This window comes from Triticum dicoccoides, chromosome 1A, assembly GCF_002162155.2.
Source record: "Triticum dicoccoides isolate Atlit2015 ecotype Zavitan chromosome 1A, WEW_v2.0, whole genome shotgun sequence".
NCBI classification, from domain to species: domain Eukaryota; kingdom Viridiplantae; phylum Streptophyta; class Magnoliopsida; order Poales; family Poaceae; genus Triticum; species Triticum dicoccoides.
The window spans coordinates 406035811-406062142 of NC_041380.1; the positions used below are offsets into that span (position 1 = coordinate 406035811).

At 48.0% G+C, this 26332-nt stretch overlaps 1 pseudogene; it reads left to right on the plus strand.

The window, feature by feature from the left end:
* Window positions 1–1073: 1073 nt before the first annotated feature.
* Window positions 1074–26332, plus strand: part of LOC119353390 — a 59338-nt pseudogene continuing 34079 nt past the window's right edge.

Here is a 26332-nt window from a genome sequence, read left to right on the forward strand (position 1 = left end):
GCATCTCGGTGCCACCGAGTTGTTCCACTCGGTCACACCGACAGGGTCGGGATATATATACTCACGGGTCGAATTTTGGAAATTTCTCCAAAACTCTTCACCCCACATGTGTCCTGCTCTGCCCCTCGGGTCTCCGGATCGTCTCCTTGCCGCCAGCGAACTCCCGCCGCTGGTCTTCGTCGCCGTCAACAGAAATCTTCCACACCGTTATCGCCGTAGCGAACCCCCACCGAACTAGGGTATGGGTTCGACCTTTTGTGCTATTCTTTTACCTCTGATTCATAGCACATTGTTTTGCCATGATCGTTACCACGTATACAAACACTCTATCCACTGAAAACATCCTTTAGGTTAAATTCGATTTGAAAATTTAGGGTTAGGTCTCCACCGAACTCATCCCGGACCGACCGAGTTGTAGAAATCGGTCTCACCGATTTGGCTTAGGCCATAGCACATGCATTTTCGGTCTGACCAAAAATGCAAATCGGTGTGACCGAGTTAGATTCTTTGTGAAACCGTAGCAGTCTCGGTGCCACCGAACCGTGACTCGGTCTGACCGAGTTCACTAGTTTAGGTTCCAAAAGCTGCTTCGGTATCACCAAGTTTACAAATCGATAGCTCCGAAATACTTTCTGTGGAGAACTAAAACTAAGTTTTTAAGTCATCCGTTTTGCAAAATCTCTGCACTTTGTGATGCTCATCCACTCTACCTCATCTACATCTATTCACATGGTTTGCTGCCAGTAAGTTTGCAAAGATGTCTGATCAGAGTGACAGTCAGAACAGGTCTGAGGAACATGTGCAGCTGAGTGAGGGTTCAGATCCCTCAAGCACTTCTAATGATGGCAGCAGGAGCACTCCAAGTAACTTGCCAAAGGCAGCCACCAGAACAAGGAAGAAGAGAACCTCAGATTCAAAGGATGATGACTATGTGGCTACTGAGGAGGAAGTAATCTCCAAAAAGAAGGTGCTAAAAAAGGAGTATGGCACAACTGCTATAGTTAAGGCAGGGATGAATAAGAAGGCTCCAGCAAGAAGGATTCCTATGTCTAAGGCCCTCCACTCAAGAGACAATGGAGTTCACTCTTGAACCCAAAGAAGGTGGAGAAGGCAAGAAGAGGAAGGAGAGGGTCAATAAGACCTTTGCCAGAGTCATTGGCAAGCCCTCCATGATGAGAGATCCCTCTGACGATGATGAAGAAGAAGAGGATGCTCTAGCAACCAAAGCTCAGAAGCTTATGGGAGATGCTATAAATTCAGGGGCTGCAACATCAAAGCCCAAAGCTGCTCCAAAAGCTCAAGCTCAGAACCCTCCTAAGCCCAAGAGAAACTGTCGGTGTCAAAACCGGCGGATCTCGGGTAGGGGGTCCCGAACTGTGCGTCTAAGGCGGATGGTAATAGGAGGCAGGGGACACGATGTTTTACCCAGGTTCGGGCCCTCTTGATGGAGGTAAAACCCTACGTCCTGCTTGATTATTCTTGATAGTATGAGTAGTACAAGAGTTGATCTACCACCAGATCGGAGAGGCTAAACCCTAAAAGCTAGCCTATGGTATGATTGTATGTTGTCCTATGAACTAAAACCCTCTGGTTTATATAGACACTGGAGGGGGCTAGGGTTACACAAGGTCAGTTACAAAAGAGGATATATACATATCCGTATTGCCTAGCTTGCCTTCCACGCCAAGTAGAGTCCTATCCGGACACGGGACGAAATCTTCAATCTTGTATCTTCATAGTCCAACAGTCCGGACAAAGGATATAGTCTGGCTGTCCGGAGACCCCCTAATCCAGGACTCCCTTAGTAGCCCCTGAACCAAGCTTCAATGACGATGAGTCCGGCGCGTAGTGTTGTCTTCGGCATTGCAAGGCGGGTTCTTCTCCAAAATTTGAACATTTGTTAAGCAGTGTCCGGTCCCATAAATGTTGAGCCTCTTGGCTTCTGCGCCCAATAAGGGCTATCTTCCACGCATCGAATGAATGCGAGGCGCCAGGTCATTTTTACATTCGCCCCCTAGCCAGATAAATAAATTTTCTATTAAAGGGATGGGGATCCTTAGATCCAATCCATACCATCCTCCCCCAACGAGAATCCATCGGAGCGTGCTTCGAAAAGACCCACTCCAGCATGGCCGACCTCCGCAGCTCCTCCTCCCGCCCCCGCAGCCCTAAGCCCGGTGATTGGGAGAGGTGTTCAGTCCCTCACAGTCGATTAGTCGAACTGCAGACCAAGGGATTTCTCCCTTCGGCGTATATGGTGCCCGTCCGAGCTGGGCTCGCCACCTATAATGGCGGGGAGCAAGCGGAGAGCTTCCCAAGCCCCTCTACGGGGGAGCGGGTATGCCTTGTCCCTTATTTATTGAGGGGACTCAGATTTCCGATTCATCTGTTCCTCCGCGGGCTCCTGGAGTTTTACGGCCTCCAACTGCATAATTTCACCCCTACTTCCATTTTACACATCGCCGGCTATGTTGCCCTCTGCGAGTTATTCCTGGGTTGCGAGGCTCATTTCGAGCTATGGAAAAGGTTATTTCGCCTCGGCCCTTGCACACAGAAGGGGTCAATTTATCAAGTGGGCAGAGCCGAAATATGGCGCATCACCGAAACCGGATACCTGTCCGGTACTCCGAAGAAGATGTCTGAAGACTGGCCTTTGGAATGGCTTTATATGGAGGACGTCCCCCTTCCGGACCCTCTTCGGCGGGGTCTTCCTGAGTTCAGCAATGCTCCTCTGAAGAAACACCGAAGTTAGCGCCTGCGGAGCCCCTGGGAGGAAGACAATGGAGAAGTCCTCTACCTGATGAATCGGATTAAAGCACTGGCTCAATCAGGATTGACAGTAATCGAGGTTATGTCAATATGCATAATGCGGGGAGTGCAACCGCTTCAATATTGAGGGCACCCCTTGTGGTGTTTTAACGGGGAAGATGACGCCACCCGTTGCGGGTGTAAGGGCTCGGACAATGCTGCCGCCTTAGAAAATTTTTTGTCCGAATTGTTTAAGGGAGATGAAGAGGAGTTCATCCGCCTCAAGCCATGAGATGGATTCTCCATATACAACCCACCAAGCTGGGTGAGTTATATCTCCTTACTCCTGTTATTCCCGCATTCTCTGTCATAGGTACTCACCTTGTCATTTTGCAGCAGGAACTGCGAAAAGCCATAAGGGAGGTCAACAGCCCATCTCCTCAACAAGAGGACCCTGACCGGGCCCTCGGTCCCGGACTCGAAGAAGATCCGGACATATTCGTGGAGCTGATAAACCGGCAGTTCAATCAATGAAGCTGTGATAACGCCATCGTGGCCATTAGGCCGACTATCCCGGACTGCTTCCTGCGTCGCACGTAAGAAAAAACAAAAATCCCAACTCCAAAAAGTAGGATCCCCTTTTAGACACTTCTCCTACGATATACACATGGTGTTTTTACAGGGAAGGCATTCGGGGCGCCATGTCGAACCCGCAGCAACTCGCCAATAAGAGGCACCGAGGCCGGGCAGGCCAAAAGGGAAGGCGGTCAGGACGGAGACGCCGGCGCAGAGGTATGACAGAAACCCTGCTCCATGGTTGTCGTCTTTCTTAAAATGTAATGACGTCCATGTTTCTTTAACAGAAAAAACACTCGCCGGAATATGTCCGGTGAGGCTGCCGATCGCGCTTCCACCAGTCGGGCTCCAGGACTGGACCTAGAGGCGGAAGCCGACATGGGGCGGACGCCGGATACTCTCCCTACAGAGGATGCGGATAGGCTATCCGCTAGAAATTCAGAAGTGGAGAGCGCCATGAATCATAGGCGCCGCCGGGCCGTACTCCGCGATGCTTGCTTTTCACCAGAGGCATTTGGTGCCTTCAATTCTGGAGAGGCGTACCTCCGTGCTGCTCAAGATGGTCTAGCCAGAGCCACGAACCAGTATGTAAAGGATGTACGGGTAAGTAAATCTGACGATTATATGTATCAGTAGCCCCTGAGACTTGAAACAGTTAGCAGAACTTATTTAAGGATCATCGTATTGTGCAGGTTCTTACCGAGAAGAATAGTCGACTGTCATAGGAGCTGGAGGAATGCAAGATCCAACTTCGGGCCGCTGTTGCCACATTGAAGGAACCGAAAAAGTCCGCATCTGGTAACGTTTCTTTCAAAGAATAACAGGTACCGTATAGCGTGCGGCATGGCTACAGGTCAAACAATAGATGTTTGCAGATGAATCCGGAGAGAATCCGGAGGAGTAGCATGCCGTACGACAGCTAAAGGCTGGCGAACGCGTGCTGACTGAGGTCAGGCGGGAGAAAAACAATCTCCAAGACACCAATACCAAGCTGAGTGTGGAACTGAAAGATATTCGAGCCCAGCTTGTGGACTTCGAGAAGGAGAATAAGCGGTTTTGACGTGGCATATTTAGTAAGTTCTTGAACGAACCCTTAATAAAGGGGACGGAGGAGAAGCCGGCTAACAGAGTTATGTCTGCAGGTATGCTGATGGGTCGTCCCACGGAGGAGATGCCCGGGTCTGTGGGTGATCTTCTATCCGAGCTCTCACAACTACACGAACAAGTTCGGCAGGTGATGCAAGGCATTGCCCAGGCCTTGTGGCCATCCATCTCCCTGCCAGAAGGCATTGGAGAGCTTGTGGAGAAGCACAAGGGAGCGCGGCGGCACTTCCGATTATGGAAGATATCTGCCTGCCGTCAAGGTGCCAGGGAAGCCTGGGCCATGGTGAAGACGCGGTATACCAAGGCTGACCCAAATCACATGGCCGAGGTCAGACCCGTGGGGCCCGACGGAAAAGAGATCCCCGTTAGTTTAGTGTATGGGCAAGTAGAATTATCCGCAAAATATTCCCAATAGGATTGTAGGCTAGACCGCCTGTTAGTTTGTGGAAAGAGATCCCCGTTAGTTTAGTCTATAATGTGCAAGCGAGGCAAAAGGTGGCCCTTGAAGGCCTAGAGAAAGAGTAAAAGAAAGAAAGAGAACAAAGATAGATAATGTATATGCAAAAAATGGACAGAGGAAGGAGATGAACATAGAGTCCGGCGCTAAGCATAGAATCTTCAGAGTCTGGCTGCATTCCATGGGTTCGGCTCAAGTCGATTATTCGATGCATCCCGCAGACGGAATGCTCCACCAGTCAGAACTTGGTCAATAATGAAGGGACCTTCCAATTTGGGCTCGAGCTTGGACTTTTTCTTCTCCGGCAGGCGTAGAACTAACTCGCCAACGTTATAAGTTTTGGCCCGTACTTCTCTGCTTTGGTATCTGCTAGCCTGTTGCTGATAAAATGCGGAACGGGCTTTTTCCACGTCGCGCTCCTCCTCCAGGGTGTCCAGACTGTCCTGCCGATCGAGCTCGGCCTCTCTTTCTTCGTACATGCGCACTCGAGGTGAGTCATGAATTATGTCGCAGGGCAAAACTGCCTCTGCGCCGTACACCATAAAAAGGGTGTATATCCGATAGTGCGATTCGGCATGGTCCGCAGCCCCCAGAGTACGGAGTCGAGATCCTCTACCCAGTGCGTGTTAGACTCCTTTAAGGACCGCACTAATCTGGGTTTAATGCCGCTCATGACGATACCATTTGCTCGCTCAACTTGGCCGTTGGTTTGTGGGTGATAGACGGAAGCATAATCGAGCTTAATGCCCATGTTGCTGCACGAGAGTTTTACCTCGTCGGCCTTGAAGTTCGTGCTGTTGTCAGTGATGATGCTGTGGGGGACGCCATAACGGTGTACAACCCCGGATATGAAGTCTATCACCGGTCTGGATTCAGCTGTTTTAACAGGTTTGGCTTCTATCCATTTGGTGAATTTGTCTACCATGACCAATAAGTATTTTTTCTTATGGGTTCCCCTTTAAGGGGTCCAACCATGTCAAGCCCCCAGACTGCAAAAGGCCAGGTAATGGGGATTGTTTGGAGGGCGGTGGGTGGCATATGGCTTTGGTTTGCAAAAAGCTAGCAACCAGCGCAGCGTTGGACCAAGTCATGCGCGTCTGCCCGGGCCGTCGGCCAATAAAAACCGGTACGAAAGGCCTTGCTTACAAGGGCCCGGGCTGCGGCGTGGTGGCCGCCGAGTCCGGCGTGAATTTCTGCCAAAAGCGTCCGCCCTTCCTCTTCGGAGATGCACCTTTGAAGGACTCCGGTAGTGCTTTTCTTATATAGCTCTCCCTCGTGGACCCTGTAGGCTTTAGATCGCCGTACTATGCAGCGTGCCTCATTTTGCTCCTTGGGAAGTTTCTGCCTAATTAGGTAGGCCAGGAATGGTTCTGTCCACGGGGCGATGACGGCCATTATTACATGGGCTGAAGGTGTTATTTCGGTGGCAGAGCCTCCGATTATGTCAGAGTGTTCGGTATCGGGTGTGTTGGCCGGGTCCAGACTATTGTTACCGTGTCCCCTTCCCATACCACCGATGGCTTAAACAACCTCTCCAAAAATATGTTGCAGGGACCGCGTCGCGTTTTACGCCAATGCGGGCGAGGATATCGCCTGATTGTTTTCCCGAGCCACATGGTGAAATTCGAGCCCCTCGAACGGAGCTAACATCTTTAGGACGGCATTTCGATAGGCCGCCATCTTCGGATCCTTGGCATCAAAGTCTCCATTTATTTGGGATATTGCGAGGTTTGAATCCCCATGCACCTCCAGGCATTGAATGCCCATGGAGACTGCCATCCAAAGACCATGCAACAGAGCTTCGTATTCGGCTGCGTTATTGGAGTCTGTGTACAGTATCTGCAGTACGTACTGAACGGTGTCTCCGGTTGGGGACGTCAGGACGACGCCAGCCCCTAGACCAGCCAGCATTTTAGAGCTGTCGAAATGCATGATCCAATTGGAGTATGCGTCGTACTCTTTAGGGAGTTCGGCTTCCGTCCATTCGGTGACAAAGTCGGCCAATACTTGCGATTTAATGGCTCGCCGAGGTTTGTATGTTATGTCGAATGGGAGGAGCTCAATGGCCCATTTGGCAATCCGGCCCGTGGCGTCGCGATTGTTTATAATATCATTAAGTGGCACTTCCGAGGCTACTATAATTGAACACTCTTGAAAGTAGTGTCGCAGCTTCCGGGATGCCATGAATACTGCATAGGCTATCTTTTGATAATGTGGGTACCGTGATTTGCATGGAGTGAGGACAGTGGATACATAGTATACCGGCTTTTGAAGAGGGAATTTATGTCCGTCAGCTTCTCGTTCGACGACGAGCACTGCGCTTACAACTTGATGAGTTGCCGCAATGTACACCAGCATTGGTTCGCCGATGTTTGGCACAGACAGGATTGGGTTGGTTGCCAGTATGGCTTTTATTTCTTCCAATCCGGCTGTGGCAGCGTCCGTCCACTCGAAGTGTTCGGTGCGCCGAAGGAGGCGATAAAGGGGTAATGCCTTTTCTCCTAAGCGGGAGATAAAGTGGCTTAGAGCCGCCACACATCCAGTTAGTTTCTGGATTTGTTTGAGGTCCATTGGGATAGCCAACTGTGACAGAGCTCGGATTTTGGCCGAATTAGCTTCAATTCCTCTACTGGAGACAATGAAGCCCAGGAGCTTTCCGTCTGGTACGCCGAAAACACATTTTTCCGGATTGAGCATGATGTCGTATGTTCGGAGGTTGTCGAATGTGAGCCTCAAGTCGTCTATTAGGGAGTCGACATGTTTGGTTTTAACGACCACATCATCTATGTATACCTCTACTGTTTTGTCGATCTGTTTCTCCAAACATGTCTGGATCATGCGCTGATATGTTGCGCCAGCGTTTTTGAGCCCAAAAGGCATTCTGTTGAAACAGAAAGGGCTGTATGGTGTGATAAATGCCGTTGCGGCTTGGTCGGACTCCGCCATCTTGATTTGGTGGTAGCCGGAGTATGCGTCGAGGAAACACAATGACTTGAGTCCTGCGGTAGCATCGATAATTTGATCTATGCGGGGGAGGGGGAAGGGATCCTTTGGGCAAGCCTTGTTGAGGTCCTTGAAATCGACACATAGGCGCCAGGATTTATCCTTCTTTGGTACCATCACGAGGTTTGCTAGCCAGTCCGGGTGTTTTATTTCTCTAATGAATCCGGCCTCCAATAACTTGGCTAGTTCCTCTCCCATAGCCTGTCTCTTAGGTTCAGAGAAACGCCGAAGAGCCTGCTTGACCGGCTTGAATCCCTTTAGGATATTGAGACTGTGCTCGGCCAGCCTGCATGGGATTCCTGGCATGTCTGAGGGGTGCCAGGCGAATATGTCCCAATTCTCGCGCAGGAACTCTCGTAGTGCGGCGTCCACGGCGGGGTTTAACTGTGCCCCGATGGAGGCTGTTTTTGTAGGGTCCGTTGGGTGGACTTGGAATTTGACTATTTCGTCTGCTGGTTTAAAAGAGGTGGACTTGGATCTCTTGTCAAGTATTACATCATCCCTGTCCACTGTGGAGTGTAGCGCAGTTAATTCCTCGGACGAGAGGGCTTCGGATAATGCCTCGAGGGTCAATGCGGCTGTTTTGTTTTCGGCACGGAGTGCTGTGTCCGGATCACTAGCGAGAGTGATGATTCCGTTGGGCCCGGGCATTTTGAGCTTCATGTACCCATAATGGGGTATGGCTTGGAAGATCGTGAACGCCTCCCTTCCTAAAAGGGCGTGGTATCCACTACTGAACGAGGCCACTTGGAATGTAATTTCTTCGGACCTATAGTTCTCTGGCGTGCCGAATACCACATCTAGTGTGATTTTCCCAGCATAGCGTGCTTCCCTACTGGGGATGATTCCTCTGAAGGTTGTGCTGCATTGCTCAATGCGGTTCCAGTCTATTTCCATTTTTGAAGAGTTTCCTCATAGATGAGGTTTAATCCACTACCGCCGTCCATGAGTACTTCCGTGAGTCGAAAGCCGTCCACAATTGGGATGAGGACCAGTGCAGCTGGTGCTCGGGCAGTTTGGAATTTAGGTTCGTCACTGGCATTGAAGGTAATGGCCGTGTCACTCCATGGATTCATTGCTGCTATGTGGCAGATTTTGGCGAGGCTGCGGAGTGTTCGCTTGCGCCTATTATTTGATGCAAAGGTTTCAAAAACTGTTAATATCGTATTGTTATCCACGGGATGGTGCTCTGTGGTATTTGGGATGAGAAGATCCTCACCACTTTTGGCCACCTTCCGGAGTATCCAACATGCTCTAAGGCTGTGCGTTGGTATGGTATCCGCTGTGCTATGAATTTTGCAGGGTCCGTTAAGCCATCCCTCCAATGCGGTTCCATGCCCTGTAGAGGGTTTTTGCTTCTTTGAAATTAACTCGGGTGTCTTATGATAGTGCACCCTTTTACCTCGGACTGGGTGTATATTCGGGGCCGGATTATCCTAAAATTTCGTTTCGGTTTTCCAGGCACTCTCCATCGCACAGTACTTTCGTACTATGGAGGCCAAGTCGGCGAAGCGTGATATGTCATGACGACTTATGGCGTTAAGGATTCCCTTGTCCGTACAGTTATTGCAGAAAAGTGAGACTGCGTCTTCCTCATGGCAGTCCGTAACCTTGTTCATCACAAGGAGGAATCTGGCCCAATAACGATGTACTGTTTCATGGGGCTCTTGTCTGATGTGGGAAAGATCGTTTATGTCTGGGTGGGAGGGTGGTTTTGAGTCCGAACCCCTACCCGATCTGAGACCTAGGGGCCGAGCAGTTTCCGATCTTGGAAGTTCGGTTTCCGGGATGTTGCCCGACGAGTCTGGCCCGCTGCCTGACTCTAGGTTCAGGGTTTGGGTGATGTCCTCCCGTAAACGGGTATCCGGCTCGGAGAGCTCAGGAATTCAGACATAGTTAGTCCTCAAGATAGAGGAAGAATCACCGCATTGTTCCTCCACCACCGCAACATGATGGGTGAACGGTGGAGAGTTAATCTCCCTTTGATCGGGTATAAGCCCAATCTGATCATAGTCCGTAGCGACTCCCAAGGCGGCGATGCGATCCAAGAGCTTGTTTAGGGAAGAGAGCTCCATTGGATCCATCTGCTTGGCGAATTCCGAGCCGACGTGGAGGCTGTTTTCGATGACCCGAGAAGTCATCGTCGATGCAGCAGCCGAACAGGCGGCCATGATGAAACTGCCTAGCCGGAGAGTTTGGCCGACAGCCAGGGCTCCCCCCGGCGGTAATGTTGTTTTTAACAACGACATGAGGCATCCTTCCTTACAGCGACGTCACGGAGGAACTCTCAATGAAAGCACCAATGTCAGTGTCAAAACCGGCGGATCTCGGGTAGGGGGTCCCGAACTGTGCGTCTAAGGCGAATGGTAACAGGAGGCAGGGGACATGATGTTTTACCCAGGTTCGGGCCCTCTTGATGGAGGTAAAACCCTACGTCCTGCTTGATTATTCTTGATAGTATGAGTAGTACAAGAGTTGATCTACCACGAGATCGGAGAGGCTAAACCCTAAAAGCTAGCCTATGGTATGATTGTATGTTGTCCTATGAACTATAACCCTCTGGTTTATATAGACACCGGAGGGGGCTAGGGTTACACAAGGTCGGTTACAAAAGAGGAGATATACATATACATATTCCCTAGCTTGCCTTCCACGCCAAGTAGACTCCCATCCGGACACGGGACGAAGTCTTATATCTTGTATCTTCATAGTCCAACAGTCCAGCCAAAGGATATGGTCCGGCTGTCCAGAGGACCCCTAATCCAGGACTCCCTTAGGAACACCAGAAGTATTCCTGCTGAAGAAAAGAACAAGGCCCCAGTGCCTGAAGCTGAAGAAGAGGATGATGAGTCTCTTGTTTTGAGAAAGTTGAAACCCAAGATCCCAGACCACAATGATACTCATCCAGTGGCTGAAGACATGCACATCAGAAAAGATGCTGGACTGAGATTGTGGAGACAGTCTGATCCCTATGCTGTGAAGAGAAGCACTGCAGTTGACTACAGGTTCCACACAAAAGAACAACAAGATTTCTATGAAACTATTTTGCTTGACAAGAAGCCCACTGTGTGTGACATGAGATGGGTTGATTAGGAATTCATCAAGGAGAATGAAGATCACTTCCCAGGAGTATATGACGGTTTCAAAGCATGTGGAGTAGATGAGTTTGTTGGACAAAAGCTCACAAAATGGAATGATGAGGTGATCATGCAGTTTTACTCCACTGCTCACTTTTACCCAGATGGGAAGATCATTTGGATGTCAGAAGGTACTAGGTACCAGTCCACTGTTTTAGAATGGGCCAAGATGATAAATGCCCCAGAGGAACATGAGGATGACTTGGATGTGTATGCCAAGAAGAAGAAAGACCACAACTCTATGACGAACATGTACAAGGAGATCCCAGATAAAACTTTGGAGACTCACAAGCTTGGATCAATACATTATCTGTTGTCTGGTCTACCTACCATCAACTGGATCCTTAGGCACACATTGCTACCCAAGTCAGGAGATCACAAGATGATCAGAGGATATTCTATCAACCTGCTACAGCTTTTTGATGTCCCTCAGAAGTTCAAGGTCATGAGTCTGATTGTAGAGACAATCAAGAGGACTGCCGCTGACTAGAAGAGAAGCTGTGGGTATGCTCCACACATTCAGGAGCTCATCAACTCCAAGATGGGCACATGAACATATCTGTTGGATAAGGAGCATCTACCCTTATATCCTGATTTTGAAGACAACACTGTAGTGATGAATGAGGAGGAACCATCATCAGCTCAAGCACAGGAGAAGAGAGCCAAAGAAAAGGCTGAGAAAGCTGCCAAGATGCCAAGTGTTGTAGAGGCATCTCAAGTTTTCCTGAAGAGCAAGCAAGATCAACTTGCATATCTTATCCAATCTACAGTGAGGATTGAGAAGGGCTTGGCCACCCTGACTCAAAACCAGGAGAGCTTGGAGAGGATCTGGAAACCAAATTTTATGATCTTGATCTGAAGGTAACTGAGATTCAAACAGCAGTTGAGCAGCTCCAGGAGGAAGCAGAAGGGAAGAGAGGGAAGGCAACTACTGATGCATTTCAGCGAGTGCCTAGAGGACAGGGGTCTGCTGTAGTGCATGTACCTAATACAAGAGCAACAACATCAGCACCAGCAGCCACAGCCTCAGTACCACCTCCAGTAGCCACTCCACCAGCTCCAACTACATCAACGGATGCCTTCGTCCTTGGAGTTCTCTCTACACCACCTCCTGAAGACCAAGCCTGAGAGACGCATAGAACTATGCATATTTGAACTTTTTGGTAACTTGTTGCCAAAGGGGGAGAAATATGTATAGATCATAGGCTTCAAGAGTGTTTTGCTTCTTTGCCTTTTGGTTGAACTCTTTAGTGTATGCCTGTGTGAGATACTTTATGTCCTTGTGTGAGATACTTGTGTGATCATGTGATTTATCATATGCTACATTAATGCTTGCTTGGATGATACTATCTTTTATATCTCTATATGATCATTCACTTTGCTTCGGGATGAGTGCATGCTTTTAAGTTATATCATTTTGAGCGCTCCACCAAGATGTATGTGACATGGAAGAGTGACCCATGATCCTAATCGATTGTGCATTTGCATTCACAAGCAAAATTTAAATAATGCAGAAATTTAGGGGGAACTCTTACTTATCACATACTTCTCAAAGCGATGATGTATTTCAATCTTATAATCATTTGTCGAAGCTTTGATCTATATGTTGTCATCAATTACCAAAAAAGGGGAGATTGAAATTGCAACTATCCTTGGGTGGTTTTGGTAATTCCTAACAACATATAGCTCATTGAGCTAATACTATTTCAAGATAAATATTTCAGTAAAGCTCAATGATTGGCATGGCATGGATTAGAAATGTGGACCCCTCAAAATGCTAAGGACAAAAGATTGGCTCAATCTCTAAAGCTCAAGACTCTACATTTTACATTTTAGTAAACCAAGATCACATTAAGTCCATAGGAAAATCCAATACTATTAAAAGGGGATGAGGTTTTGCTTAATGGGTTACTTGCTCAAAATGCTTAGTGATAAGCTCCAAAGTCCTCAACCACTTTCTCATATCCACATATGTCCCAAACCAAAAGTCAAACTCGGCCCCACCGAAACTTTCCATCTGGCACCACCGAGTTCAGTTGACATAGCCACTGCCACAAAACCCTAGTCACTTCTGTCCCACCAATAGGGATCTCGGTCTCACCGTGATGGGATTGCAAACTCTCTATTTCCCTTCATAATGTTTCGATCTAACCGAGATGAGCGATCGCTCCCATCGAGTTTGCAATGCAAACTCTCTGTTTCCCCTTCGTAACGTTTTGGTCCAACCGAGATGAGCGAATCGGTCTCACCGAGTTTGCCTGACCAACTCTCTGTTTGCTTATTGCCAAAATCGGTCCTACCGAGTTTGTGTAATCGGTCTCACCGAGATTACGTTATGTCCTAACCCTAATGAAATCGGTTCCACCGACTTGACATGTCGGTCCCATCAAAAATCCTAACATTCACATTTTGAACTGAATCGGTCTGAATGAGTTTTCTGATTCGGTCCCATCGAGTTTGGTAAATTGTGTGTAACGGTTAGATTTTGTGTGGAGGCTATATATACCCCTCCACCCACTCTTCATTTGGGGAGAGAGCCATCAGAACATGCCTACACTTCCATCATACATTTTCTGAGAGAGAACCACCTACACTTGTGTTGAGGTCAAGATATTCCATTCCAACCATATAAATCTTGATCTCTAGCCTTTCCCAAGTTGCTTTCCACTCAAATCATCTTTCCGCCAAATCCAATCCTATGAGAAAGAGTTGAGTGTTGGGGAGACTATCATTTGAAGCACAAGAGAAAGGAGTTCATCATCAACACACCATCTATTACCTTTTGGAGAGTGGTGTCTCCTAGATTGGTTAGGTGTCACTTGGGAGCCTCCGTCAAGATTGTGGAGTTGAACCAAGGAGTTTGTACGGGCAAGGAGATCGCCTACTTCATGAAGATCTACCCTAGTGAGGCAAGTCCTTCATGGGCGATGGCCATGGTGGGATAGACAAGGTTACTTCTTTGTGGTTCATGGGTGGAGCCCTCCATGGGCTCGCGCAACCGTTACCCTTCATGGGTTGAAGTCTCCATCAACGTGGATGTACGATAGCACCACCTATTGGAACCACGCCAAAATCTCCGTGTCTACATTGCGTTTTCTCCCTCCAAACTCCTCCCTTTACCTTCATGTGCAATGTTTTACATTCCGCTGCTATACTCTTAGACTTGCATGTGTAGGTTGTTTACTTGACTAGTGCTAAGTTGCTAAAATCTACCAAGACTTAAAATTGGGAAAAGGCTAGATTTTTATTTGGTCAAGTAGTCTAATAACCCCCCTCTAGCCATACTTTCGATCCTACAAGCACCTTTGGTAAGTGGAATTTGGCAAGCAAAAATTTATATAGTGTGTTGAAATTTACTGTCACTTGTTACTATGGAAAGTAATCCTTTGAGGGGTTTGTTCGGGGTATCTTCACCCTGAACAGTAGAGCAAAGAGTTGCTCCTCAACCTACTGAACCTACTGAAAATGTTTACTTTGAAATTCCTTTGGGTATAATGGAGAAACTTCTAGCTAATCCTTTTACAGGAGACGGAACATTGCATCTTGGTTTGCACCTAATCTATGTGGACGAAGTTTGTGGATTATTTAAGCTTGCAGGTATGCCAGAGGATGTTAACAAGAAGAAGGTATTAGGACCCCGATTCCATGTCACATCGATCTAGCTGGTAACACCTCATATCACTTTGCGGCCTCACGCACGGTATTGCCACGGGTGTTGCCTTACCATGGCCCGGGACCGTTTGCGCCTTTTGGCTCACGTATATGATAGTGTCGCTAGCATCCATATGACAGAGAACCCGGGCTGACATGGCTAGTCGTGAACCCAAAGCGACACTAACCCATGGGGACATGCATACATGAATCAACTTCGAGCATGTCGGTCAGCAGCGTGTGAATCCGGGCTGTAGCACTGGGCTAACAGGACTCCGGTAACCCGGGCTGTAGCAGGCTAGGCAGGACTCCGGATGTCACCGCGTGACATTTCCCCGAAGGGACAGACACAGGAACGAAGTGAAACACATGCCGGCCAGTCAAGTGTCCTGAGCAGTAGTGCTGGGCTAGCAGGACTCCGGTGAACCGAGCTGTAGCGGACTACTATGGCTCATGGAAGCACTAGACTACATTTCCCCATAAGAGAGGCTGCCAAGGATAAACAACTAGATTGTCGGATCCAACACATACCAAGCATTTCAATCATACACACAATATGCTCGATATGTGTAAATACAACATGGCATCACAACATAACTCTACGACTCAAGTATTTATTCATTAGGCTTCGAGGAGCGAGAAATTACAAACATGGTTCTCATGACCCAACAATCATATCATACAAATCAAAACACATGCGGAAACTTAACATGTCTGAGTACAGACATCTATAAATGAAAAAGGCTAAGAAGCCTAACTATCTACCAGATCCTGCCGAGGGCACAAGATCGTAGCTGAGGTATCAAGCTAAACGTCGAAGTCCACACGGAACTACTAGCGAGACCGACGTCTCTCTGCAAAACATAAAATAGGCAAACGTGAGTACAAATGTACCCAACAAGACTTACATCAGAACTAACTACATATGCATCGGTATCAACAAGGGGGGTGGAGTTCAACTGCAGCAAGCCAGCTTTGACTTAGTGGCTAACCTGAACTACAACTGCAAGCAACTCTTTTGAGGTGGCGCACACGAGTCCACGTATTCACCATTCAATACACCACTATGGATCCGCTCCCGCCTCCCTACGAGAAGGCCATCCATAGCACTCACACTTATCTTGCGAGTTTTAGAGTATCCACTTTCACTTGTCTATGAACTGTTATAGGTAACCCAGAAGTCCTTTACCGCGGACATGGCTATTCGAATAGATCATTTATAACCCTGCAGGGGTGTATTTCTTCACACACGCTCTCGCCACTTACCACCATGTACATGTCGTGTATCTCGGCAACCTTCAAGCGGAAGCCTGGCGAGGGAGTCGGCCATGACCTGACTAACCACACGAGTCTCTAGTCCAGGTTTATCGCCTATTCGGGTTCCATCCGCGAGGAGATCCAGCCAGAGTTTCGCTCACAGCCCCAAACGATGTGTGCAGGGTTCCCGAGACACCAAACGGGCGCCCGGTACACCATGCCATGGTGTATCTACCGCATCATAGCCCACCCCTAGGATCAGCGCTATGCACGGCCGCCAACACATATCCTACAAACACCAAAAACTAGTTGCAATTCCTGGACAGAGGACAAGGGCAGTTAATAAGTCAAGAGGGTCCATTGGTTTCGGGCCCAATGCGTGGTAGTAGCTGGTCATGGATCACAAACACAAAACTCAGTTCCTTTTCAATGAGACAACCCACCATGTACTCCTACATGGCCTCTCACTGCTACCTTTATCAAATCATGTTCACACACTTAGCTCACACATAGTAGGACATGTTCATCACTGTTCCAATTCATCCCCGATGAAGCAGACCTGACACAACTCTAAGCAATAGCAGGCATGACAAACAATCATGAATGAGTAGGCACATCAGTGCTCAAACAACTCCTACACATGCTAGTGGGTTTCATCTATTTACTGTGGCAATGACAGGTCATGCAGAGGATAAGGGTTCAACTACCGCAGCAAGTAACAGTTGAATCGTTGTTGTCCTAATGCAGCAAATGAGAGCAGGAGTGAGAGAGTGGGATTGTATCGGAATGAACAAGGGGGTTTTGCTTGCCTGGCACTTCTGAAGATAATATAGCTCTTCATCGGTGTCATCGAACTCATCGTCGAAACCACGTCTATCGAGAGGGGACAAATACCGGCAACAGAGAAAGAAACACAATCAATGCAATGCACAACATGATGGATGATCATGACATGGTAAAATGAGTGTGTTGGGCTAATGCAACTACAACCAGATGGGTTTGAGCTATTTTGAACCAAAGATTCAAAGTTCAAACTCATTTGTGATCTTAAATAGTGCTTATGATGTTTTTGCACTAAACAGCAAGTTAACTTGTTTAAACATGCATGAAACCAGTATAGATGGATAGATTGGATTTTTCTGATCATTTTTCATATATAAATCTTTGCATATGGAGTTACAGATTAATTCCTATGAATTTTTGAAGTTTGCAACATTTTCTGGAATTTCCTATATAAAAATAAATCCAGAAAATACTTATTGCGTCAGCATAGCATCACTGTGACGTCAACAGGTCAACTGCGGCTGACCAGGTCTAACCTGACCAGTGGGGTCCACTGGTTAGTCACACTGTGCTATCCGGGTCACCGACAGGTGGGGTCAGGTCAACAGCCACGTCAGCAAGTCAGCACTGATGTGTGGGGTCGGTCAACGTGTGACATGGTCAGGTCAAACTGACATGTGGGGCCAGTGTGGTTAGTTTAATCTAAACAAAAACTAAACCAGAGTTAATTAGGCAGCGGGGCCCACATGTCTGTGAGTCTGTGGGTCATTAGCTTAGTGCTAATTAGTTGTTAGGCCGGCGTTTAGCCGCCGGCGACAAGCAAACGCGGCGGCGAGGCTCGGGTTTCGCCCACGGGCGACCAAACCCGCGGCGGAGGGCATCTACACGTTGCTCGTGCTCGTGTGCATCGAGCAGTGCAAGCGGCAGTGGCTAGGGCGGCCCGTAGCGACGGCAACGGCGACAAGTGCGGTGGCCGGAGCTCGGTGGTGCACGAGCGTAGGGCTACGGCTCGCCCTCGAGGGAACCAGGTAGCTAGCCCGCATCTAGGGGGGCCTAGGAGCATGGCGGACGACACAGCTGGGCCTGGTAAGCTCAGAGGCGAGCAGGAGGTCGGCCATGGCAGACGGCGGCCTCGGGAGCTCATGGGGTGGACGCTAGAGGAAGATAGCGAGAGGGGGAGGTGAGGGGAAAAGCTCAGGGGCTGACAGCGAGTGTAGGGGAGCAAACGGCGAGCTCGGGGAGGCACGGACGACAACGGGGTATCTCCGGCGATCTGGGGAGGCAGAAAGTTGAAGACGACGGCGTCGGCAGCGTTTGGAGGCGTCCGGTGTTGCTTGACTCAGCAGAGAGGGTGTTGGCGATGCGGCGATGGCCGTGGACACGTCGGCGAGGCAAGGGGGAGGCGGTGGATGCGGCAGCAGCGAGCGGTGGCGACGGCTGCGCTCGATGGACAGAACAGAGGAGGGGGAGACCGTTCGGGGAAGAGAGAAAGGTCCAGGGGAGAGGGTGAGGACGAGGGAGAGAGAGAGAGCGTCAAGGGGGTCGCGTGGCGTCCTCAGGGCGACGGGGAGACATGCAGGGAGGCAGGAGGTGGCCGGCGCGTGTTCGGCGCGCGGCGAGCATGCGCCCCTGCCTTCTGGCGCGAGGTAGGGGTGACTGGCTGCTGCGGGTGGGCTGGGCCGCCAGGTGGCTGGACTGTCAGGTGGGCTGCACAGGAGGTAAGCGCTAGGTAAGGTTTCCTTCTCTCTCTAACATTCCTTTTATGTTTTCTATTTTCTGTAATTGTGTTTGGCTTTATTAAAAATGACAGGGTATCTCCAAAAATCATGAAACTGCTCCATGTCACTATTTGGAATATTTCCAACAGCAAACATTTCAGTTTGTGATTATTTGAGAATTTAAAATATTATTAGCAATTAAATGCCCAAATGCAAATACTATATAATTTAATTCAAAAATCCAGAATGGCCTAGAAAATGTGCACCATTTTTGGGAGAGGTTCTAGACCAATTCAAAAATGATGAAATTTTGTGAAGGGCATTTTGGATTCATTGAAATGTTTTTCAGTTGAACCTGGTATTTTTAGGGGGGTGCTAGGGTTTATTGATCCCCATTTCAGATTTAAGAGAAATTTAAACATGATGCAACACAAGACTAGCTAACCCAGAGCAGACCAGAAGTAGGGATGTGACAACTCATCCCCACTAAAATAAGAATCTCGTCCCGAGATTCAAGCGTAGGGTAAGATGAAGGGGGACGCAAACTTAACCCAATCTTCACGATCCAAGTTGCACTTCATAAGAACGTTGATTCGATCACCATCTTTGTCTCGATGTCTTGCTCTGAGAACTCCAACCAACATGACAACGAGAGGGAAGGGAAAACTCTAGAAGGATCGATCTTCTCGAAGATCGAACAACTCAGGATCAACTCATGGAGTGAGACATAGGAACATCTCTCCAATTGAGACACAAAGTTCACATCAGGGTGATGGAAATCAGACGACGAGGATTCAAGTTGGTAGGTAGCAATTCCACGCTTGAGCAAGGTGGTGCAAGGTTTCAAAGTTGTGAGGAGATAATTGTCATGAACCCATAACAGGGCACCTCGGGGAAGGTGACTCGTTGAACTGTTCCCTTAAGTGGCAAAAAGAATTACTTTTGATCCATAAATCATTGAAACTCTTCATACCAGCTTAAGGCAATTTACAATTGATTGTTGGAAATAGCTCGAAGAAATGGCATACTCGGACTAGGATGGATGATGTGGACTACCTTGTTGAAGACAACACAATGGATTATTTTGCTTGCGCGTGCTCTCAAGAACTTGAGCATTTCCATATTCATCAAGGTTCTACCAACATCCGTATCGAGGATCCTGGCAACACATCTTACTACCTTGACGAATAAAGATGGACAATGCAGATGCATAGAAAGACAACCCTTTCTCAGATTTCACCTTAGCGAGGCCAAGGAAATGAAATCTGGATAATCGACCGAGAGACATTTAGCACTCCGCTTCTAATGTTCTTCTTGATGTACTGGTTACTACGGTCATGCTTAAAGCATCAACATAGTCATCAAGTAGTGGTCGGACTTCAAAATACAAAGGATCCATAAGAAGAACTCCTGGAGTAAATCCTACGAAATCCTTATGGGGAGGTGGCCAACTTCCTCAATCAAGATACTACAATAATAGGTCTTCCGGCTGGGTGTGTTGGCCACGACATTCACTTCACCGGTTACACAAAGACCAATATTATAGTTCTTGGAGTGTGTTCCAACCATCATATCTACCTGAGATTCAAATCTAGTTGGTAACATGATACTTCAGACGACATGTCTGAAAAGGAAAGTTTGCAACACAAACCGACGAGATGACGTTGCGAGATTCTCGAGAAATGAACTGCGATAGCAAGCTCCAAAACATGAGCTGGTTCTGCTACAAACCTGTGAACACGCTGTCCAAGACAAGCATGACCATGTAGTAGTCTTATAATAAAACACTATCGAGTTCTGGTCAGGAACCATCATCAAGTATTTTGAAGTCTTTACGCAAGTCCATGGATTAGATCCCAAGCATAGACTTCTTTTCCTTGAACAAGTCAATCAGTGGCTTGGTGTGCTAGGAACACATATGGAGTGGAGGTAATTAATCTACCAAACCATAGAGTATTTCGCACGTATGCATGACTAATTTGGGATGATTCCAAGGGAAACAAAACAAACCTTTCTAAAGTCCATGGCGGCAACTTACACCTAAAGCACGTGAACTTGGAGAAGGTCACTTCTTTTATCCAAGCATAAGCTTCATGAACGGAACACGAAGGCATTGCTTACAAAGTTTTCAACACTAGGTTGATGTTCAACATGAATCATGGGGAGACAAAATGCTGCTGATGGGCTCAACAACAACTCATCAGAATTTTCCATATCACTGGACTTCCACCATCATGTGAACACGGTGATAGCATTGGTCAGACCAAAAGATGTAATGGTGTATGCTCGAGGGATCAACCATGAGTAAGACAACATTATGAATATCGTTGGTTTTAACTTGATTTGATGATAGCCCACACACAAATCAAGGTTTGGACAAGAGAATAGGTTCAACAACTGATCACGAGGACCAATTGATGGATATATCATCTTTCTTCAACACACATACAAACATAAGGATATCCCTTTGGAGATGAACTAAGCGGGACAAGCTTTCATCTTCCAACTCTCCAAGTTGTTGTGTAGCTCAACCAACTAGCTCAGGGATATCCAGCACAGATTCTTGGAGAAGGGGTGGTTTATAAGAAAACCAACTTGATCGCGAGCTCAACATAACGGTCAGGGGACAACCTGGTAACACTTCTGAGAATACATTCGGAAAATGACGAACCACCGATATGTTACTAAGCTCGAGAACAAACTTGTTTTTTTATACAAGACGATATGATCAGGAGAGCAAGGGATTCAACCCTAACTCAAAGATCGAGGAGTGCACCAGAAATAAGAACAAGGTAGCACGATCAATCCTAGAATAGTGTTTCGATAACCAACACGCTAAGAATGATATTAGTGTCCATTAACTACCAAGCAACACAGTTGCTAGGAGTATTGATTTCACACATCATGGTTCACTTGCCGGCATTCCGGTTGCGGCAACACGGGACCAAGGAATGAAAAATGATGGCAAGAAGTATCACTGCGTCAAGAATTCATGAGAGATGGTGCAATTCTCATGAAAATCCTTACATAAAGGGGGTAATACTCCAGGGTAGAACAGAGCAAAAGCTGGATTGGCATCTGATCTGCAGAACACAACTACTTTGACCCAATCCTGGATATGGATGAGGTACTGGAGTTTGTTTCTCCTAGTCATTCTAAAATGGAATGGCTTAACGGACCACAATAATAATAAGCATCGATAAAACAGATGCACAACTACTCCTGACTATCAATTGATAGGAGATGGTCGGAATACAAATGAAGAGGGACAACTCAAGAGGACATATATCTTTCTGAGTTGTGGATGCATAGATTAACATGTCGAACCAAGTTCAACAGGTTTCTTCCAGATAACCCATGCAGAAAGGTAGAACTGGCAGAATCACAATTATGAATGGAGGACTCCTCAAGAGTACTCTGATTGTGATATTTTGGTTCAAAGAACTTTTGCCTTAATGGTTCATGGTATTTGGAAGAAGGAAATACCACGGACCTTGAGGACTGTCGCCAGGTTACTAATATCCTAAAGGAACGAGCAAACACTATCAACAAGAGGTAAGTAGTGTGAATCTCGGGTTCAAGAACCCAGGAACGGAATACCTACTACTAAATGGCATCACGGGATGCTTTCGAGAATGGTAGCCAGAATCATCACACCGGGAACACAAAACATGGCTAGATTACTAGGTGACTCCCTAAAACACCTAGGGTCATAATAATAGCTCTAACATATATGTCGAGGCAATAGAGTACCTCAACTGACCGATAGTGTGATTAATCTGGCCCAATGGACATCAGGAACAGGAGGAAGGGGTTTGCAAATGCATTAGACTACTTAGAAACCTGGCATGACTCGGACAGCATAACGGCTGTAAATGCTCAAAATTATTTTAGACATCCTGCAAAATAGTGGCATAACCACTCAACAACACAAAATCAAGGTTCCGAGATCAACTGTCAACATACTAAAAGTAGTAGAAAGTAAACTGAATCCTGGAACCAACAATCCTAAGATTCTACGGATTAGCAACACGTGATCCTGATAGAAAGATGAGAAGCCTAGTTCTTAAACCCCGTAGAAAAGAAGAGGATGACTCAGATCAGAAGGCATAAGGTATAAGGAGTAAAAAGAGCCTTATGTTCCCTTCCACAATCAATTCCCTTACATAACTAAACCATTTCTAGACACAACTTCGACCATTTGGCTTGGTAATCCTACAGGCAGTCAAGCTCTGATACCAACGCTGTAAGGACCCCGATTCCAAGTCACATCGATCTAGCTGGTAACACCTCATATCACTTTGCAGCCTCAAACACGGTATTCCCACGGGTGTCGCCTTACCATGGCCCGGGACCGTTTGCGCCTTTTGGCTCACGTATATGATAGTGTCGCTAGCATCCATATGACAGAGAACCCGGGCCGACATGGCTAGTCATGAATCCAAAGCGGCACTAACCCATGGGGACAGGCATACATGAATCAACTTCGAGCATGTCGGTCAGTAGCGTGTGAATCCGGGCTGTAGCACTGGGCTAACAGGACTCCGGTAACCCGGGCTGTAGCAGGCTAGGCAGGACTCCGGATGTCACCGTGTGACATTTCCTCGAAGGGACAAACACAGGAACGAAGTGAAACACATGCCGGCCAGTCAAGTGTCCTGAGCAGTAGTGCTGGGCTAGCAGGACTCCGATGAACCGGGCTATAGCGGACTACTATGGCTCATGGGAGCACTAGACTACATTTCCCCATAAGAGAGGCTGCCAAGGATAAACAACTAGATTGTCGGATCCCACACATACCAAGCATTTCAATCATACACACAATATGCTCGATATGTGTAAATACAACATGGCATCACAACATAACTCTACGACTCAAGTATTTATTCATTAGGCTTAGAGGAGCGAGAAATTACAAAAATGGTTCTCATGACCCAACAATCATAGCATACAAATCAAAACACATGCAGAAACTTAACATGTCTGAGTACAGACATCTATAAATGAAAAAGGCTAAGAAGCCTGACTATCTACTAGATCCTGCCGAGGGCACAAGATCGTAGCTGAGGTATCAAGCTAAACGTCGAAGTCCACACGGAACTACTAGTGAGACCGACGTCTCTCTGCAAAACATAAAATAGGCAAACGTGAGTACGAATGTACCCAGCAAGACTTACATCAGAACTAACTACATATGCATCGGTATGAACAAGGGGGGGGGGGGTGGAGATCAACTACAGCAAGCCAGCTTTGACTTAGTGGCTAACCTGAACTATGACTGCAAGCAACTCTTTTGAGGTGGCGCACACGAGTCCACATATTCACCATTCAATACACCACTATGGATCCGCTCCCGTATCCCTACGAGAAGGCCATCCATAGCACTCACACTTATCTTGGGAGTTTTAGAGTACCCACTTTCACTTGTCTATGAACTCTTATAGGCAACCCAGAAGTCCTTTACCGCGGACACGGCTATTCGAATAGATCATTTATAACCCCGCAGGGGTGTACTTCTTCACACACGCTCTCGCCACTTACCACCATGTACACGTCGTGTATCTCGGCAACCTTCAAGCGGAAGCCTGGCGAGGGAGTCGGCCACGACCTGACTAACCACACGAGTCTCTAGTCCAGGTTTGTCGCCTATTCGGGTTCCATCCGCGAGGAGATCCGGCCGGAGTTTCGCTCATAGCCCCAAACGATGTGTGCAGGGTTCCCGAGACACTAAACAGACGCCCGGTACACCGTGCCACGGTGTATCTACCGCATCCTAGCCCACCCCTAGGATCAGTGCTATGCACGGCCGCCAACACATATCCTACAAACACCAGAAACTAGTTGCAACTCCTGGACAGAGGACAAGGGTAGTTAATAAGTCGAGAGGATCCATTGGTTTCGGGCCCAATGCATGGTAGTAGCTGGTCATGGATCACAAACACATAACTCAGTTCCTAAGAATGGTTTCAATGAGACGACCCACCATGTACTCCTACATGGCCTCTCACCGCTACTTTTATCAAATCGTGTTAACACACTTAGCTCACACACAGTAGGACATGCTCATCACTGTTCCAATTCATCCCCGATGAATCAGACCTGACATAACTCGAAGCAATAGCAGGCATGACAAACAAGCATGAATGAGTAGGCACATCAGGGCTCAAACAACTACTACTCATGCTATTGGGTTTCATCTATTTACTGTGGCAATGACGGGTCATGCAGAGGATAAGGGTTCAACTACCGCAGCAAGTAACAGTTGAATCGTTGGTCTCCTAATGCAGTAAAAGAGAGCAGGAGTGAGAGAGTGGGATTGTATCGGAATGAACAAGGGGGTTTTGCTTGCCTGGCACTTCTAAAGATATTATAGCTCTTCATCGGTGTCATCGAACTCATCGTCGAAACCACGTCTATCGAGAGGGGACAAATACCGGCAACAGAGAAAGAAACATAATCAATGCAATGCACAATATGATGCATGATCATGACATGGTAAAATGAGTGTGTTGGGCTAATGCAACTACAACCAGATGGGTTTGAGCTATTTTGAACCAAAGATTCAAAGTTCAAACTCATTTGTGATCTTAAATAGTGCTTATCATATTTTTTTCACTAAAAAGCAAGTTAACTTGTTTAAACATGCATGAAACCAGTACAGATGGATAGATTGGATTTTTCTGATCATTTTTCATATATAAATCTTTGCATTTGGAGTTACAGATTAATTCCTATGAATTTTTGAAGTTTGCAACATTTTCTGGAATTTCCTATATAAAAATAAATCCAGTAAAAACTTATTGCGTCAGCATAGCGTCACTGTGACGTCAGCAGGTCAACTGCGGCTGACCAGGTCAAACCTGACCAGTGGGGTCCACTGGTCAGTCACACTGTGCTGTCTGGGTCACCGACAGGTGGGGTCAGGTCAACAGCCACATCAGCAAGTCAGCACTAACGTGTGGGGTCGGTCAACGTGTGACGTGGCCGGGTCAAACTGACCTGTGGGGCCCGTGTGGTTAGTTTAATCTAAACAAAAACTAAACCAGAGTTAATTAGGCAGCAGGGCCCACATGTCTATGAGTCTATGGGTCATTAGCTTTGTGCTAATTAGTTGTTAGGCCGGCGTTTAGACGCCGGCGATGAGCAAACGCGGCGGCGAGGCTCGGATTTCGCCCACGGGCGACCAAACCCGCGGCGGAGGGCATCTACGCGTTGCTCGTGCTCGTCCGCATCGAGCAGTGCAAGCGGCAATGGATAGGGCGGCCCATAGCGACGGCAACGGCGACAAGTGCGGTGGTCGGAGCTCGGTGGTGCATGAGCGTAGGGCTACGGCTCGCCCTCGAGGGAACCAGGTAGCTAGGCTGCATCTAGGGGGGCCTAGGAGCATGGCGGACGACACAGCTGGGCCTGGTAAGCTCGGAGGTGAGCAGGAGGTCGGCCATGGCGGATGGCAGCCTCGGGAGCTCATGGGGCGGCGGCTAGAGGAAGCTAGCGAGAAGGGGAGGTGAGGGGAAAAGCTCAGGGGCTCACGGCGAGTGCAGGGGAGCAAAAAGCTCGGGGAGGCACGGACGACGACGGGCCATCTCCGGCGATCTGGGGAGGCAGAAAGTTGAAGACGACAGCGTCGGTGGCGTTTGGCGGCGTCTGGCGTTGCTTGACTCAGCGGAGAGGGTGTTGGCGAAGAGGCGATGGCCGTGGACACGTCGGTGAGGCAAGGGGGAGGCGGTGGTTGCGGCAGCAGCGAGCGGTGGCGACAGCTGCGCTCGATGGAGAGAACAGAGGAGGGGGAGACCGTTCGGGGAAGAGAGAGAGGTCCAGGGGAGAGGGTGAGGACGAGGGAGAGCGAGAGAGCGTCAAGGGGGTCGCGTGGCGTCCTCAGGGCGACGGGGAGACATGCA